At 45.5% G+C, this 13936-nt stretch overlaps 1 long non-coding RNA gene across 10 annotated transcripts; it reads left to right on the forward strand.

The window, feature by feature from the left end:
* Positions 1 to 671: 671 nt before the first annotated feature.
* LOC127918169 (uncharacterized) lies at positions 672 to 2894 on the forward strand. Of its 10 annotated transcripts, none has more exons than XR_008099247.1 (4): positions 672 to 1299; positions 1681 to 2241; positions 2303 to 2369; positions 2742 to 2894. It is a non-coding gene; the product is annotated as an uncharacterized LOC127918169 (long non-coding RNA). The 10 variants fall into 10 exon arrangements; XR_008099245.1 differs by lacking the exon at positions 2303 to 2369 and having other exon boundaries at positions 672 to 915; positions 1111 to 1299; positions 1681 to 2174; positions 2681 to 2894; XR_008099252.1 differs by lacking the exon at positions 2303 to 2369 and having other exon boundaries at positions 672 to 915; positions 1172 to 1299; positions 1681 to 2174; positions 2681 to 2894.
* The last annotated feature ends 11042 nt before the right edge of the window (positions 2895 to 13936 follow it).

Consider the following 13936-nt stretch of genomic DNA (forward strand, 5'->3'; position numbering starts at 1 on the left):
AACAGGACGGGTAGCCTATCCTCATCAGAGAGGTCTTCTTCTGCCAACCCACAGCTCTCTGCATCCTCCCCAACAGGAGGGATCCTCATCAGAGAGTGTCTTTGAAAACGTCAATAAGGGACAAATTGGGGAAAGACAATTATTTTGACATTTTGTCAGGAAATGCAGCTCTGTCTCAGGTTCTGCTGTTGTACAGTGGTTACACAGCCTTTCCTCTACAGGGAGACAGGTTCTGCTGTGGTGCAGTGGTTGCACAGCCTTTCCTCTACAGGGAGCCAGGTTCTGCTGTGGTGCAGTGGTTGCACAGCCTTTCCTCTACAGGGAGCCAGGTTCTGCTGTGGTGCAGTGGTTGCACAGCCTTTCCTCTACAGGAGCCAGGTTCTGCTGTTGTTCAGTGGTTGCACAGCCTTTCCTCTACAGGGAGCCAGGTTCTGCTGTGGTGCAGTGGTTACACAGCCTTTCCTCTACAGAGAGCCAGGTTCTGCTGTGGTGCAGTGGTTACACAGCCTTTCCTCTACAGGGAGACAGGTTTTCCTGTGTCTACCCTTCTCAATGGCAAGGCTGTGCTCACTGAGCCTGTACTTTCAAGATTTTCTAAGGTTTTGATCAGTAACCCATGGTCAAATAGTTAGCCACAGTGTACTGTCGATTTAGGGACAGATAGCCCTGCATTTTGCTTTGTGTTTGTGCTTCCCAATAAGCAATGTAGTTTTGATTTAATTGTGTTATAATTTGGTTTATTCTGATTGATTGGATGTTCTGATCAGGAGGCTTTAGTGTGTTAGTAGAACAGGTTAGTGAACTCAGGACCAGCTGGATGAGGGGACTGAGGCTTCAGTGTGTTAGTAGAACAGGTTAGTGAACTCAGGACCAGCTGGATGAGGGGACTGAGGCTTTAGTGTGTTAGTAGAACAGGTTAGTGAACTCAGCCCCAGGACCAGCTGGATGAGGGGACTGAGGCTTCAGTGTGTTAGTAGAACAGGTTTGTGAACTCAGGACCAGCTGGATGAGGGGACTGAGGCTTCAGTGTGTTAGTAGAACAGGTTAGTGAACTCAGCCCCAGGACCAGCTGGATGAGGGGACTGAGGCTTCAGTGTGTTAGTAGAACAGGTTAGTGAACTCAGGACCAGCTGGATGAGGGGACTGAGGCTTCAGTGTGTTAGTAGAACAGGTTAGTGAACTCAGGACCAGCTGGATGAGGGGACTGAGGCTTCAGTGTGTTAGTAGAACAGGTTAGTGAACTCAGCCCCAGGACCAGCTGGATGAGGGGACTGAGGCTTCAGTGTGTTAGTAGAACAGGTTAGTGAACTCAGCCCCAGGACCAGCTGGATGAGGGGACTGAGGCTTCAGTGTGTTAGTAGAACAGGTTAGTGAACTCAGGACCAGCTGGATGAGGGACTGAGGCTTCAGTGTGTTAGTAGAACAGGTTAGTGAACTCAGCCCAGGACCAGCTGGATGAGGGGACTGAGGCTTCAGTGTGTTAGTAGAACAGGTTAGTGAACTCAGGACCAGCTGGATGAGGGGACTGAGGCTTCAGTGTGTTAGTAGAACAGGTTAGTGAACTCAGCCCCAGGACCAGCTGGATGAGGGACTGAGGCTTCAGTGTGTTAGTAGAACAGGTTAGTGAACTCAGGACCAGCTGGATGAGGGGACTGAGGCTTCAGTGTGTTAGTAGAACAGGTTAGTGAACTCAGGACCAGGACCAGCTGGATGAGGGGACTGAGGCTTCAGTGTGTTAGTAGAACAGGTTAGTGAACTCAGGACCAGCTGGATGAGGGGACTGAGGCTTCAGTGTGTTAGTAGAACAGGTTAGTGAACTCAGGACCAGCTGGATGAGGGGACTGAGGCTTCAGTGTGTTAGTAGAACAGGTTAGTGAACTCAGGACCAGCTGGATGAGGGGACTGAGGCTTCAGTGTGTTAGTAGAACAGGTTAGTGAACTCAGGACCAGCTGGATGAGGGGACTGAGGCTTCAGTGTGTTAGTAGAACAGGTTTGTGAACTCAGGACCAGCTGGATGAGAGGACTGAGGCTTCAGTGTGTTAGTAGAACAGGTTAGTGAACTCAGGACCAGCTGGATGAGGGGACTGAGGCTTCAGTGTGTTAGTAGAACAGGTTAGTGAACTCAGGACCAGCTGGATGAGGGGACTGAGGCTTCAGTGTGTTAGTAGAACAGGTTAGTGAACTCAGCCCCAGGACCAGCTGGATGAGGGGACTGAGGCTTCAGTGTGTTAGTAGAACAGGTTAGTGAACTCAGGACCAGCTGGATGAGAGGACTGAGGCTTCAGTGTGTTAGTAGAACAGGTTAGTGAACTCAGGACCAGGACCAGCTGGATGAGGGGACTGAGGCTTCAGTGTGTTAGTAGAACAGGTTAGTGAACTCAGGACCAGCTGGATGAGAGGACTGAGGCTTCAGTGTGTTAGTAGAACAGGTTAGTGAACTCAGCCCCAGGACCAGCTGGATGAGGGGACTGAGGCTTCAGTGTGTTAGTAGAACAGGTTAGTGAACTCAGGACCAGCTGGATGAGAGGACTGAGGCTTCAGTGTGTTAGTAGAACAGGTTAGTGAACTCAGGACCAGCTGGATGAGGGGACTGAGGCTTCAGTGTGTTAGTAGAACAGGTTAGTGAACTCAGGACCAGCTGGATGAGAGGACTGAGGCTTCAGTGTGTTAGTAGAACAGGTTTGTGAACTCAGGACCAGCTGGATGAGAGGACTGAGGCTTCAGTGTGTTAGTAGAACAGGTTAGTGAACTCAGGACCAGCTGGATGAGGGGACTGAGGCTTCAGTGTGTTAGTAGAACAGGTTAGTGAACTCAGGACCAGCTGGATGAGGGGACTGAGGCTTCAGTGTGTTAGTAGAACAGGTTAGTGAACTCAGCCCCAGGACCAGCTGGATGAGGGACTGTATTTTAGATGTTAACAAAACTGAATTGCTCTCTTTTTAGTTATTATTAGTGGATATTGGCTAATTCTGCCCTGCGTGCATTGATTGTAGTTTTCCTCTGGACATGTAGGAGAATCTTACAGAACTCTGCATGCAGGGTTTCAATGGGGTGTTTGTCCCATTTGGTGAAATCTTGTTTTGCAAGTGGATCCCGCACCTCGCTGCCATAAAGTGCAATTGGTTCAATGACAGGCAATTCGTTTCAGCCACACTTGAATAGGTATTTCAACTTGAATTTGAATGGCGTAAGTTTCCCTGCGGTCTGCCTCTCATTCAACTGATTCCGTTCCAGCCATTCCCGCGAGCCCGTCCTCCCCAACTTCCCACCAACCTCCTTACGTGGATATGGTGCATCTGAAACTTCATTCAGTGTAAATTGTCTCTCCAATGAGAGAGAGAGAGAGAGAGAGAGAGAGACAGACAAGTCCTATTTTGTTGAAGGCATGCCTGCTAAGTGTGATGATAATTACTTACAGGTTGGCGATGCCAGCTTTCCTCACGGCTGTGGAGATGGCTTTGACGGCCGTGCACATCGAGTTGAGCAGGGTAGTGAGCTCCCTGTCCCCTTCGCTTTCCTCCCTTCCTCCAGCACAAACCGGGTTAAAGTCACCACGTTGGTATCAAAAGAGCCTCGGTCAGACATGACTGCAAAGATCGTAGAGCGGCGGGCCAGAAGAGTCCTGAATGACTACAAATCAAACAATGAAATGCCTGACTGTTAACACGGAACTTTGAGATAAGAGAGGGTAGTAAAGACAGGACAGCCAATCCGAAGTGAAAGCGCACAGGGAAAGAGGAGTGGCCGGCCGGGTGGAAACAATGGGTTATTCGATTATGCTGAGCCGTGGGACACCGGTCTATGGCCCGTGACATAAACGGGCAAAAGCGGTAGGCTTCTTCCTCTGTGGGGTTTACCGTGGTTGGCATCTAACACTATGGTGCATTACCGCCACCTACTGAACCCCCTCCCACTGAAAAAATGACCTACAGAAGTATAAAGAGGGTTCCTGCATCACATGCACCTTCTCGGTGGAAAACACAGCGTCCTTTGTAGGGGACAATGCCGTCTGTAACCAACAATGGACTGAACTGACACTGTAGCTAGAATGGGAGGGTAAATAATAGACTCTCTCATGCCTGAAATCAAGCTGAAGCTGAGTGAATGCACAGTGTGCGCTTTGTCACAAAGTTGGAAGCACAGAATAATCTAGAATGTCATTGTATGCTGTAGCGTTAAGATTTCCCTTCACTGGAACTAAGGGGCCTGGACCATGAAAAACAGCCCAAACCATTATTCCTCCTCCACCAAACTTTACAGTTGGCACTATGCATTGGGGCAGGTAGCGTTCTCATGGCATCCACCAAACCCAGATGTGTCCGTTGGACTGCCAGATGGAGAAGAGTGATTCATCAGTCCAGAGAACGTGTTTCCACTGCTCCACAGTCCAATGGTGGCGAGCTTTACACCACTCCAGCCAATGCTTGGCATTGCGTATGGTGATCTTAGGCTTGTGTGCTGCTGCTCTGCCATGGAAACCCATTCTTGAAGCTCCCGATGAACAGTTCTTGTGCTCACGTTGCTTCCGGAGGCAGTCTGGAACTCGGTAGTGAGTATTGCAACCGAGGACAGATGATGCGCTTCAGCACTCGGCGGTCCCGTTCTGTGAGCTTGTGTGGTCTACCACTTCACGGCTGAGCTGTTGTTGCTTCTAGACGTTTCCACTTCACAACGACAGCACTTACAGTTGACCGGGGCAGAAATTTGACAAACTAACTTGTTGGAAAAGTGTCACGCTATGACGGTGTCACATTGAAAGTCACTGAGCTCTTCAGTAAGGCCATTCTACTGCCATTGTTTGTCTATGGAGATTGCATGGCTATGTGCTCAATTTTATACGTCTGTCACCAACGGGTGTGGCTGAAATAGCCAAAACCACTCATTTGAAGGGGTGTCCACATACTTTTGCATATATAGTGTATTAAGCTATTATAGGCCTAACTCACTATATTGTTACACTGGAGATTATACACATTTACAAAACTCATGGATATCCTGGACCCACTCCAATTTGCATACCGCCCCAACAAATCCACAGATGACGCAATCTTTGTTGCACTCCACACTGCCCTTTCCCACCTGGACAAAAGGAACACCTATGTGAGAATGCTATTCATTGACTACAGCTCAGCGTTGAACACCATAGTACCCTCAAAGCTCATCACTAAGTTAAGGACCCTGGGACTAAACACCTCCCTCTGCAACTGGAACCTGGACTTCCTGACGGCCCGCCCCCAGGTGGTAAGGGGAGGTAACAACACATCTGTCATACTGATCCTCAACACTGGGGCCCCTCAGGGGTGCGTGCCCTTCGGTACTTCTTGTTCACCCGCGACTGTGTGACCAAGCACGACTCCAACACCATCATTAAGTTTGCTGACGACACTGGTAGGCCTGATCGCCGACAACGATAAAAACAGCCCTGGCAGTGGTGCCAAGACAACAACCTCTCCCTCAATGTGAGCAAGATAAAGGAGCTGATCGTGGACTACAGGAAAAGGAGGGCCGAGCACGCCCCATTCACATTGACGGGGCTGCAGAGCAGGTTGAGAGTTTCAAGTTCCTTGGTGTCCACACTAAGGATCTGTCATGAATGAATCGTGAACAATAGTGAGTGAAGAAGTTACAGATGCACAAATATCATACCCCCACGACATGCTAACCTCTCACCATTACAATAACAGGGAAGGTTAGCATTTTATATCATACCCCCAAGACATGCTAACCTCTCACCATTACAATAACAGGGAGGTTAGCATTTTATAGCATACCCCCAAGACATGCTAACCTCTCACCATTACAATAACAGGGGAGGTTAGCATTTTATAGCATACCCCAAGACATGCTAACCTCTCACCATTACAATAACAGGGAGGTTAGCATTTTATATCATACCCCAAGACATGCTAACCTCTCACCATTACAATAACAGGGGAGGTTAGCATTTTATAGCATACCTCCAAGACATGCTAACCTCTCACCATTACAATAACAGGAGAGGTTAGCATTTTATATCATACCCCACGACATGCTAACCTCTCACCATTACAATAACAGGGAGGTTAGCATTTTATATCATACCACTAAGACATGCTAACCTCTCACCATTACAATAACAGGGAGGTTAGCATTTTATATCATACCACTAAGACATGCTAACCTCTCACCATTACAATAACAGGGAGGTTAGCATTTTTATATCATACCCCCAAGACATGCTAACCTCTCACCATTACAATAACAGGGGAAGTTAGCATTTTATATCATACCCCAAGACATGCTAACCTCTCACCATTAAAATAACAGGGGAGGTTAGCATTTTATATCATATCCCCAGACGGTCGGTCTACTTTTGGGGTGTATGATATTTGTGCATCTAACTTTCTCACTCATCATTATTCATGAATCATTCAGGATTATCCGTGATCACGGTAACATCCACATTAATGTAGAAGTGTTTAGAAACATATTCTATACTTATTTACAATAAAAGTGACTCCAAAATGGGACAATACATTATTTATCATTAATTTATGTTGGGCACAAAATCATCTGAAACACAACTAAAACAAACAGCAAATGCATCCAACAAGTTGGTAGAGTCACAAGCTTGATGTAGTCAATGCTTGCTAGGAATAAGGAACCAATCAGTGGAGGCAGCTGAGGGAGGACGGCTCATAATAATGGCTGGAACCAATCAGTGGAGGCAGCTGAGGGGAGGACGGCTCATAATAATGTCTGGAATGCGGTCAATGCAGAGGTATCAACCACATGGAAACCATATCACTGATGTGTTTGTTGCCATTCCATTGAATCCATTCCAGACATTTTTATGAGCCGTCCTCCCTCAGCAGCCTCCACTGAAGTAATAAACTTTTGACTACCTTAAAACACATAGGTGAATTTATCCCAGACTTTATCCCAGACTCTGGAAGAGCCTGCCAGAGAACCTGAGTGGCCCAGACTCTGGAAGAGCCAGCCCGAGAACCTGCGGGGCCCAGACTCTGGAAGAGCCTTCCAGAGAACCTGAGGGGCCCAGACTCTGGAAGAGGCTGCCAGAGAACCTGAGTGGACCAGACCCTGGAAGAGGCTGCCAGAGAACCTGAGTGGACCAGACCCTGGAAGAGGCTGCCAGAGAACCTGAGTGGACCAGACCCTGGAAGAGGCTGCCAGAGAACCTGAGTGGACCAGACCCTGGAAGAGGCTGCCAGAGAACCTGAGTGGACCAGACCCTGGAAGAGGCTGCCAGAGAACCTGAGGGGCTGAAACTTTTATTTTCTTCAGGGTGCTGTTTAGGTTGTTCAGTTATTTTGTTATTCCTCTGTTTTTTTCCTCGTACATTTGTTGTGTAGTAAATATCTTTTCTTTAAATGTCTCCCTGTGAAGCACATTGTGCTGCATTCCATGTCTGAAATGTGCTCTATAAATAACGCTTGATTTGGTTTGATGTAGAACTGTTGCCTTGACAGGAAGCTCCTCCACACAGGTCAGCTGTGAATATCTTTATCACCACAACACATGTCAGGATATGTGGATAGAAATGTATACATTTAACATCAACGTCGTCTAGTCATACCAGACGGTCGGTCTACTGATCCATCATCTAGTCATACCAGACGGTCGGTCTACTGATCCATCATCTAGTCATACCAGACGGTCGGTCTACGGATCCATCATCTAGTCATACCAGACGGTCGGTCTACGGATCCATCATCTAGTCATACCAGACGGTCGGTCTACGGATCCATCATCTAGTCATACCAGACGGTCGGTCTACGGATCCATCATCTAGTCATACCAGACGGTCGGTCTACTGATCCATCATCTAGTCATACCAGACGGTCGGTCTACGGATCCATCATCTAGTCATACCAGACGGTCGGTCTACTGATCCATCATCTAGTCATACCAGACGGTCGGTCTACTGATCCATCATCTAGTCATACCAGACGGTCGGTCTACGGATCCATCATCTAGTCATACCAGACGGTCGGTCTACGGATCCATCATCTAGTCATACCAGACGGTCGGTCTACTGATCCATCATCTAGTCATACCAGACGGTCGGTCTACGGATCCATCATCTAGTCATACCAGACGGTCGGTCTACTGATCCATCATCTAGTCATACCAGACAGTCAGTCTACGGATCCATCATCTAGACATACCAGACGGTCGGTCTACGGATCCATCATCTAGTCATACCAGACGGTCGGTCTACGGATCCATCATCTAGTCATACCAGACGGCCGGTCTACGGATCCATCATCTAGTCATACCAGACGGTCGGTCTACTGATCCATCATCTAGTCATACCAGACGGTCGGTCTACGGATCCATCATCTAGTCATACCAGACGGCCGGTCTACGGATCCATCATCTAGTCATACCAGACGGTCGGTCTACTGATCCATCATCCACTGCACTTTCATTGAATTAAGTGAATATGGTAGTACCAGTAGATGACCACAGGGTGGCGGTCTATACTTACAGTTCCAGGCCCTGATTCTTTGGGCTACATACCATAATATATTGCTGTGATTGTAAGTCATTTTTAAAAAATCAACTTCATTGAAACGTTTAAACGATATGCACCTAAGATATACACCTAAGACAACCTAGACAGCGCATCAGACAGCGCATCAGACAGCACATCAGACAGCACATCAGACAGCGCATCAGACAGCACATCAGACAGCACATCAGACAGCACATCAGAGAGCACATCAGACAGCACATCAGACAGCACATCAGACAGCACATCAGACATCAGACAGAGCATCAGACAGAGCATCAGACAGCACATCAGACAGCACATCAGACATCACATTAGACAGCACATCAGACAGCACATCAGACACCACATCAGACAGCACATCAGACAGCACATCAGACATCACATTAGACAGCACATCAGACAGCACATCAGACATCACATTAGACAGCACATCAGACAGCACATCAAACATCACATTAGACAGCACATCAGACAGCGCATCAGACAGCACATCAGACAGCACATCAGACAGCACATCAGACAGCACATCAGACAGCACATCAGACAGCACATCAGACAGCGCATCAGACAGCACATTAGACAGCACATCAGACAGCACATCAGACAGCACATCAGACATCAGACAGCACATCAGACAGCACATCAGACAGCGCATCAGACAGCACATCAGACAGCACATCAGACAGCACATCAGACATCAGACAGCACATCAGACAGCACATCAGACAGCACATCAGACAGCACATCAGACAGCATATCAGACATCAGACAGCACATCAGACAGCACATCAGACAGCGCATCAGACAGCACATCAGACAGCACATCAGACAGCACATCAGACAGCACATCAGACAGCACATCAGACATCAGACAGCACATCAGACAGCACATCAGACAGCACATCAGACAGCACATCAGACAGCACATCAGACAGCACATCAGACAGCACATCAGACAGCACATCAGACAGCACATCAGACAGCACATCAGACATCAGACAGCACATCAGACAGCACATCAGACAGCACATCAGACAGCACATCAGACAGCACATCAGACATCAGACAGCACATCAGACAGCACATCAGACAGCACATCAGACATCAGACAGCACATCAGACATCAGACAGCACATCAGGAATAACCTTAACCTAACCTTAACTCCTACCCTTACTCTAACCTTAATTAACCATAATCCTTACATAACCCTAACCTTAACCATAACCCTTACATGACCCTAACCATAATCCTTACATAACCATAACCCTGCCACAACTCTAACCTTAATTAACCATAACCCTTACATGACCTTAACCTTACCTCCTACCCTTACTCTAACCTTAATTAACCATAACCCTGACACAACTCTAAACTTAACCATAACCCTTACATAACCCTAACCTTAACCATAACCCCTACATAACCCTAACCCTAACCATAACCCTTACTCTAACCTTAACCATAACCCTTACATGACCCTAACCTTAACCATAACCCTTACATAACCTTAACCATAACCCTTACATGACCCTAACCTTAACCATAACCCTTACATAACCTTAACCATAACCCTTACATAACCCTAACCCTAACCATAACCCTTACACAACCCTAACCTTAACCATAACCCTTACTCTAACCCTAACCATAACCCTTACACAACTCTAAACTTAACCATAACCCTTACATGACCCTAACCTTAACCATAACCCTTACATGACCCTAACCATAACCATAACCCTTACATAACCCTAACCATAACCCTTACATAACCCTAACCTTAACCATAACCCTTACATAACCCTAACCATACCCTTAACTCCTAACCTTACTCTAACCATAACCCTTACCTAACATTAACCTTAACTCCTAACCTTACTCTAACCATAACCCTTACCTAACATTAACCTTAACCTTAACTCCTAACCTTACTCTAACCATAACCCTTACCTAACCTTAACCTTAACTCCTAACCTTACTCTAACCATAACCCTTACCTAACATTAACCTTAACTCCTAACCTTACTCTAACCATAACCCTTACCTAACATTAACCTTAACCTTAACTCCTAACCTTACTCTAACCATAACCCTTACCTAACATTAACCTTAACTCCTAACCTTACTCTAACCATAACCCTTACCTAACATTAACCTTAACTCCTAACCTTACTCTAACCATAACCCTTACCTAACAGTAACCTTAACTCCTAACCTTACTCTAACCATAACCCTTACCTAACATTAACCTTAACTCCTAACCTTACTCTAACCATAACCCTTACCTAACATTAACCTTAACTCCTAACCTTACTCTAACCATAACCCTTACCTAACATTAACCTTAACCTTAACTCCTAACCTTACTCTAACCATAACCCTTACCTAACATTAACCTTAACTCCTAACCTTACTCTAACCATAACCCTTACCTAACATTAACCTTAACTCCTAACCTTACTCTAACCATAACCCTTACCTAACATTAACCTTAACCTTAACTCCTAACCTTACTCTAACCATAACCCTTACCTAACATTAACCTTAACTCCAGAATGGGAAAATGCTTTCCAAGAAAGAAACCGATAAAGACAGAGTTGTCAATTTCCATTTTGTAATGTTAAAAAGAGAAGAAAAATACAATCCTGTTTTTCTAAATGAGCTATCTAGACCAGTGTCTCCCAACTCCCGTCCTCGATTACCCCCCAACATGTCACGTTCTGACCTTTATTTTCTGTGTTTTGTATTTAGTTAGTATGGTCAGGGCGTGAGTTGGGTGGGCAGTCTATGTTTGTTTTTCTATGTTTTGGTTATTTCTATGTTTCGGCCTAGTATGGTTCTCAATCAGAGGCAGGTGTCATTAGTTGTCTTTGATTGAGAATCATACTTAGGTAGCCTGGGTTTCACTGTGTGTTTGTGGGTGATTGTTCCTGTCTCTGTGTGTGCACCAGATAGGACTGTTTTGAGTTTTCACATTTTCTTGTTTTTGTTAGTTTGTTCATGTGTACCTTAACGTATTAAAAAGTACCATGGACAATTACCACGCCGCGTATTGGTCCTCTGATCCGTTTCGCCTCTCCTCTTCGGAAGAAGAGGAGGAAATTCATTACACAACAGGACACATTTGTATTGAAGCCCTGGACAAACAGACCTGATTGAACTAATCATCAAGCCCTCTATGCGTTAAATCAGGGTTCTTTGTCTGGGGCTACAACAAACATGTGTACTGTTGGGAATACTCCAGGACTGGAGTTGGGAAACAATGATCTAGGCTACTCTACTGTAGGCTACACATTTATTCTATTGAGTAGGCCTGTATCTTTATTTAATTAATCAATTTATGAACAATAAAAATCCTTATTATTTTGTCACAAATGTAAGGTATTTATACATGTTGTAATAAAGTTGACTAAAGTAGAAGCTAATCTTTTGTTTGTAGGTACTTTCAATTGGTAATAAATAATCAGTAATTACATAGAAATACACTGAAGTTTAACTAGCTAAATTCTGTGTAACACCTAGTTTTTAATTTTTAATTATTTCAACTTTATTTAACCAGGTAGGCCAGTTGAGAACAAGTTCTCATTTACAACTGCTAGCTGGCCAAGATAAAGCAAAGCAGTGCGACACAAACAACAACACAGAGTTACACATGGAATAAACAAATGTACAGTCAATAACACAATAGAAAAATCTCTATACAGTGTGTGGATGAGGAGGTAAGGCAATAAATAGGCCATAGTGGCTAGATAATTACAATTTAGCAATTAAACACTGGAATGGTAGATGTGCAGAAGATGAGTGTGCAAGTAGAGATACTGGGGTGCGAAAAACAAATAAATAACAAGCAAATAAATAAATAACAATATTTATTTTATTTATTTTTTATTTCACCTTTATTTAACCAGGTAGGCTAGTTGAGAACAAGTTCTCATTTGCAACTGCGACCTGGCCAAGATAAAGCATAGCAGTGTGAACAGACAACACAGAGTTACACATGGAGTAAACAATTAGCAAGTCAATAACACAGTAGAAAAAATGGGCAGTCTATATACAATGTGTGCAAAAGGCATGAGGAGGTAGGCGAATAATACAATTTTGCAGATTAACACAATATGGGGATGAGGTAGTTGGATGGGCTATTTACAGATGGGCTATGTACAGGTGCAGTGATCTGTGAGCTGCTCTGACAGCTGATGCTGGGTGACCAGTGAAATATACCTGCTGGAGTGCGTGCTATGGGTGGGTGTTGCTATGGTGACCAGTGAGCTGAGATAAGGCGGAGCTTTACCTAGCAAAGACTTATAGATGACCTGCAGCCAGTGGGTTTGGCGACGAGTATGAAGCGAGGGCCAGCCAACGAGAGCATACAGGTCGCAGTGGTGTGTGGTATATGGGGCTTTGTTGACAAAACGGATGGCACTGTGATAGACTGCATCCAATTTGCTGAGTAGAGTGTTGGAGACTATTTTATAAATGACATCGCCAAAGTCAAGGATCGGTAGGATAGTCAGTTTTACGAGGGTATGTTTGGCAGCATGAGTGAACGATGCTTTATTGCAAAATAGGACACCGATTCTAGATTTAATTTTGGATTGGAGATGCTTAATGTGAGTCTGGAAAGAGAGTTTACAGTCTAACTAGACACCTAGGCATTTGTAGTTGTCCACGTATTCTAAGTCAGAGCCGTCCAGAGTAGTGATGGTGCGGGCAGCGATCGGTTTAAGACCATGCATTTAGTTTTACTTGCATTTAAGAGCAGTTGGAGGCCACGGAAGGTGAGTTGTATGGCATTGAAGCTCATCTGTAGGTTAGTTAACACAGTGTCCAAAGGAGGGCCAGAAGTATACAGAATGGTGTCGTCTGTAGCAAGAGCGACATCATTTATGTATACAGAGAAAAGAGTCGGCCCGAGAATTGAACCCTGTGGCACCCCCATAGAGACTGCCAGAGGTCCGGACAACAGGCCCTCTGATTTGACACACTGATCTCAATCGAAGAAGTAGTTGGTGAACCAGGTGAGTCATTTGAGAAACCAAGGCTGTTGAGTCTGCCGATAAGAATGTGGTGATTGACAGAGTCAAAAGCCTTGGCCAGGTTGATGAATACGGCTGCACAGTACTGTCTTTTATTAATGGCAGTTATGAGCGTGGCTGAGGTGCACCAGTTCGGAAACTAGATTGCATAGCGGAGAAGGTACGGTGACCTAAGGAAGGCAGAGTAGAATAGATATAGGTCTGTTACAGTTTGGGTCTAGATCGTCTGAGATCGTCATCCCCCTCTTTGAAACGCTTCAGCTTTCCAATCTATGGGAATCTCAGACGCTACAAAAGAAAGGTTGAACAGGCTAGTAATAGGGGCAGCAACAATTAGGGTCCAGATTGTCTAGCCCAGCTGATTTGTAGGGGTCCAGGTT

The sequence above is a fragment of the Oncorhynchus keta genome, unplaced genomic scaffold (genome assembly GCF_023373465.1).
Source record: "Oncorhynchus keta strain PuntledgeMale-10-30-2019 unplaced genomic scaffold, Oket_V2 Un_contig_1349_pilon_pilon, whole genome shotgun sequence".
NCBI classification, from domain to species: Eukaryota; Metazoa; Chordata; class Actinopteri; order Salmoniformes; family Salmonidae; genus Oncorhynchus; species Oncorhynchus keta.